We start from the raw sequence: 6,000 nt of genomic DNA, 5'->3' as shown, positions 1-6,000 counted from the left end.
TTCCTGCTTCTGGGCATGGGGTCCTGCCCAAGGAAAAGAAAAACACTGAGTGTTTATCAGAGTTATCTTAACAGAGTTATCTTACAAAATAAAAAATAATATATATCCATTTTTCTTTTATGCCTTCATTTGTCATTTCAGAGGAAAAATCATTCCATTTTTCATTTAATCCCTCCCAAATGATTCTCCATTTCCATTCAGTCTTTTGGCAGGTCCCTTTTATGAGTTCTGGCTGGTGCTGCTAGAGGGCACGGGACTTGCTGTGAGCAATGTGGGAGTCAGTCCTGCCCTAAGCTAGTGGTAAAGATCATATAGTGACTTTTATTTTCTCTTTTGTTCTAGCAGCCCCACTGTACTCAAAGTAAAACCTTGTATGTCATCAACGTGGTGATGGCTTCAGTGCAGTGTCCTTGGGAGAGCACATCAAGTCTGTGTGTTAGTCCTAGTATCAACTGCCCTGTGCTGGTGTCTCTTTGACCTACTGGAAAATTGCACTCCTATGTTTGCCTGAAACAAACCAGGACACTGCTGAGAGCAGAGACATCAAGGCTCAAAGTGCCCATCTCCACACCCCTCACCCTGTCCCCATACTCCCCTTCCCCCAAGCACACCGAGGGCTCACTCCATGGGCATGCGAAAGCCCCATCCCCAGCCAGCCTGGGAACAAGACCAGCAGCAGCATGGCCAGCTGGAGAAGCCAGGAGGAATGCCAGCGTGCTGCTGCCAGGGGAGGCAAGGCCAGGGAGGGACAGACGGACACTCAGCAGACCCTCCTGTGCTGCAGCTCTGCCTGCAGAGGAGGCTGCTCATGCTCAGTGCAGGCAATCTGTACTCATCTCAAATTGGCTGAGGCCTCCCAAAGACAGGGCACTGGGCATTGGAGAGTTTGCAGCTCCTAAAGAGAAGCTAGGATAAAACATCAGAGGACCACAATGATGATGTTGGTGTAGTCTGTGGGCTGAGGTTTGGGAAGGGACATTATGAAGTTCAGTGATGAAATATTAATCCCTCACTGCAATGCTCTAGCAGTCTCAGTCTGCAGTACAAACCTGACCACCTATTACCACGAAACCAGCCTCCACTCTACCGCAGGTATCTGCAAGCACAGGCTACAGAAAATGTCTTGCCTTTCAGGTAGCCCCTGCCTTGGTGTTCCCTTCGAAAAATCCAATCATAAATGCCATTCTCTAAAACATTTTCTACTCGTTTCTGGAGAAACAGAGAGAACCACCCTGCCAGATGCTACCAGCTGTCAGATGTGCCAGCTGTAGAAGACCCCTCTGGCAACCCCACCTGCATGGCCCTGCTTCCAGAGCCTCACGGTGTCAAGAGCCTGCAGATGTGTCCTGCCACACGCTGCCCTCTGTTGTTGCGCTCCTCAGTGCCTCCAAGCCCTCTCTCCTTCTCTCCTCTCTGTGTGCCAGCTGCGGTCAGAGCCCCCAGCCCTGCTGCGCTGTGCAGAGGAGCTGCTCCTGGGCACAGCTGTCTCTCTACACCAGGGCCCTATTGCCACGAGCTCTCTCTATCCCACGAGCCCGGCCCAGCTCAGCAGCACAGCACCAGCCCAAGGCACTGCAATCACCCCTCTGGGGGCTTTGCTGATGAGCCCACGAACCTCAGGCACTCAGACACAATTGAAGACATCTCTCCAGAAGTCCAAGTCAGAGGCAAGATTCCTGCAGTGTCCCCCTGAGGGACAGCACTGACACAGCCTCCCTTGGAGCTCGTTAGAGCAGAACCCTGGAGGCAGTGAGGACAAGGAGACAAAACCTGTGTGAAGGTGACACTGATGTGCAGGAAAATTGGATGTGTTTCACCAAGCTCAAGGGCCAGGCCTTGACCCCAAGTGCTTGGGAAGGGAGATCCTTTCCCTTCACAACTTGCTCAGGCCTCTTTGTGGGGCAGTAGGAGATGGGGATGTGCATTGCCAAGTGCAGGAGAATGGTACGACCCCTGCCTGCTTCATGGTTGGGGGTGAGGAGGCAATGAGGCCCTGGTGCTTTAACGATCAGCTGTCTCTTCATAGGCCTCAGTGGCAGAGACAACAGCCATAGCCATGGACACAAAGACCTGGGTCCTACTGGGACTTTGAGCCTTGCCATAGCCCTTTATCCTGTCTAAACATGGCTTTCTTAGGGACTCCGAGACCTCCACATCGTTCACTGCTGGCTGCAGACACTTGTCCATGTGGTGTCACACCAAGTCTGAGCTGAGTCTGGGAACTCAGATCTTCTTGGTGGCCATGCTCCTCATAAGGAAGCTCTGTCGGAAGCTGGCCTGGTTCCTGGTGAGCAGGCACCACAGCACATATGACATCCCTCGTGGTGCCCAGGCCCTCCTCCTGCTGGATACTGCTCACTCAGCAGGGTCCCAGGCTGCCCTGATGTGTGGGGTTTCTCTCCCTCTGGTACAGGACTGGGCTCTTCTCCATGTGAAAGTGAAGAGTTTTCTGAAGTCTAAATCCTGCAATTTCTCAAGGTTCACCCACAGTGATGCTCCATTCTATCAGCTGTTAATGTCAGCAGGCAGACAGTTCAAGCTTCCTGTGATTGTGTTATTTCTGACCAGACAGCAGCAGTAGCAAGAGTTGCAGGGAAATTTGGATAATTCAGGAGTAACCAGCTGAATGGAATTGCAGCATAGAATCATGGGAGAGTAGGTGATGGAAGGCTGCCAGGTTCAACCGCTCCTGTGCTTCCTTCTCATGCATGCTGTCAGTTTCTCTGGAGCTGTGTCCTGAATGTTATGGGGCTGTGCAGGTGAAAATTAGAAGGGCCAAAGCCCAGCTGGACCTCAATCCATCTATTACTGTCAAAGACAATAAATAAATAAACAAATAAACAAACAAATATATAATTCGTTTAAATGAAGGAGGATTAGGGAGAATCATAATGCTTTATTGGATTTTGGGGGGAAAACCTGCTGACAGGGGATGAGTTAAAGGCTGAGACACTTAATGCCTTCTTTGCCTCTGTTTCTAGCAGCAAGACCAGTTGTTCCCCTGGACATTTCTTCCTCCTCATGGCCAGTGCCATCCTTCCATTGCACACTTTCTGGCAGTTTTTTCTCTCCTGCTCTTTCCTACTACCAAAAGAAGCTCCATGAGGGTGAAAACTACTCCTGAAGTAGGCAGCCCAACCCAGCAGGCTCCTTGCGGCCTCTCAGCCATGCAGACACAAGTCACCTCAGCAGCAGCTTCCAAGCCAGGGGCCTGCTGCTGGCCTTGCAGCTTCTTGGCTACACACAGCCAAGCCTTGTGCCTGCTGCTGCCCACTCATGGACTCAAGCAGAAGGGACAGGACAACCCATCTGGGGGCCTTCTTTCTGCCTGGGTCCTCCTGGCTCTGGAGGCAGAGGGGATCCCCCAGTCAGCATGCCAAGCAGGTGCCTTGTGCTGGCCTAGCAGGGCCACTGCCAGATGTCAGCCCAAAAGTGCAGATCCCAGGGAGAAGTCAAGGCTGACCTGCCACCTCCAGACACAAGTGACCTCACAGTCCCTTTCTGTGACACATTCCTGCTGCTGCCCTATCAAGTGCAGAGACAGAAGTGACCTCACAGTCCCTGCCACAGTCACATTCCTGCTGCTGGGGCAGGAGATGCTGAGGCAGAGCTGAGCTTTCTCTAGCCCCCTCGGTATCTCTTTTTACTTTCTGGCTTAGAGATTAAGCAAAGTTTTAGTGGGATTGTTTGGTGTTCTGCTTGTGCTGTCACGTCTGTGGTTGAGGTATGGACAAGCTCTGTGGTTTACGGGTGTTTTACCTCTGCCAAGGAGTTTAGAGTTAAATAGAGCATTTTAATGTTAGTGTCAAGGGAAGGGATTACGATTATCAAGAGAGAAAATTGATTCCTTTCTGAGTGTTGCAGTTGCATTTAGGTTTAAGCGTTAAAATTACTGGTTCAAGTAAGGTAAGGTCCATATGTGACTTTTTGAAGTCAGTGTTATTGCACTACCGGCATTGCATGAATGCTCTTACCTCTATGAAATCATTAATTTCTTCTGGCCATGCTCCTCTTACCACCCCAAAATCTCACATGTCTCTTGTCCAGGCTGCTCCTGACCTCCCCATATCTTACTGGGATCAGCTTTCTGATGGCATTTAACATCTCAGTGTATCTGTCTCACCTCTGTTGGCTCCTCCATTCCTGAGAATGAAGCAGCGTTGTACTCAGGAGGGAAAAGGGCACAAAGGTCTTTAGGCGCATCCTGCACAATGTGCCCATCAGCTCTGCACCTCCACAAAATCATGCTTCCGACCTACATGTTTTTTTTTTTTTCCCAAATGGCTTCTGTGGATCCAGGGTTACTTTTCCCAAGCCTTCATGCATGTTTCAGTTTCAGATGTGGAGGTATGGGAAAAGGAAAGCAATGCATGAATGGAACTGAGCTTGGCAAGGGATGCAAAGAATAACAGGAATAGATTCTATAGATACATTGTTCAGATATGAAAGGCCAAGGAGACTGTACCCCATCTGATGTATGAGAAGGGTGTACTGGTAATGACAGACATGGAGAAGGCTGAGGTACTCAGCAGCATCTTTGCCTCAGTCTTCCCTGCCAGTCAGGCTTCCCAAGTCTTTCATTTCTCTGAACCCATGGATGGAGGCTGAGGGGCCAAGTCCCACCTGCTGTAAGTGAAGAGCAGGTTTGAGTCCACCTGAAGGAACTAAACACATGCAAGTCTATGGCGCCTGATGACATGCAACCCAGGGTCCTGAGGGAACTGCCTGATGTAGTTGTCAAGCCTCTCTCCATCATATTTGAAGAGTTCTGGCAGTCAGGTGAACTCCCTGCTGGCTGGAAAAAGGAAAACATCACTCCCATTTTTAAAAAGGGTAGAAATGAGAACTCCTTCACAGCCATGTGCCTCCTGCAGGCCCAGCACATCCTGAGGCACACCTGATCCCATTCCAGCCTTCCCAGCCAGCTCCTCCTTGTGGCCTCGGATCTGATCACATACCTGTCACCTCACATGTCTCTTCCAATGCCATGGGACTGCTGCAGGACCTCACAGTCCCTGCCCTGCCCCAAGGGGACAAGAAGCTGAAGATAGGGATAGGAGTGGGGTTGAAGCTGAGATGTGCTGTGTGCATGGTGGAGGGCTTTGAGGGTTAGATGATCAGGTTAATGTTTAGGAATTAGAGGTCACCCTCCAGGGTTAAGGGAATGGCAAGGACATCGAGGGATGGATTGGTGTTCTGCTCAAGGATCCTGCTCAAGGTTTAGGATAACGACAAGTTTTGAGGCTTTTAATTTAGATTTGATTTGAAGGCTAGATTTAAGGATGGCATTTTAATCCTTAGTTATGCTTAATCAGCTTTCTGTTTACCCTTCTTGTAGAAGATGCCTTTTACCTCTGCCTTTTCCAAATCCTGAGCAACGTCTCTCCTGTATCTGGCTTTTCCAAGGTCTTTGAGAGAGGTCTTATGGTGACATCTGCATCTCCACCAGCACCTCTCTTGCCCTTCCCACACCACCTCTAAGCAACCTGAGGACGGACAGGGAGGATGATGATGGTTTGGGAAAGGGCTTGGTTAAAATCTCTGAGGAGGAAGACCAAAAGTTCTTCTCAATAAAAGAGAAATTTTATTCATGCCTAAGAGTATGTCCTGTTCCTGTGTGGACTAATGTTATGATTGCTGTACAGTCACAAACAAACAAACAAACAAACAAACAATAAATAAATAAATAAGATGCCGTACCAAATGCTTGAAGGAAATAAGATACTGATTTATTATTTATTTATTTATTTTTGACTTGCTGATTGTATTAGTAGCTTATGTTATGCACTGTTCTGCACTTCACATGGAGATATCATGGTGTCATAGGAAACAGTGACACTCATGAGGACAGAAGAGCAAGTGGATAAGGGCTTGAGCCTACCAACACAGGATGCACGCACATGAAAACTGTATGCGAGGGAAGAGGTAGATTGGATCCAAAATGTAGATTATGAAATCAAAGACCATGAATATCACCGTGGCACTGCAGTACAGCTCCAG

Source organism: Netta rufina, assembly GCF_964035555.1.
Source record: "Netta rufina genome assembly, chromosome: 18".
NCBI classification, from domain to species: Eukaryota; Metazoa; Chordata; class Aves; order Anseriformes; family Anatidae; genus Netta; species Netta rufina.
This window is presented reverse-complemented; position numbering follows the sequence as displayed.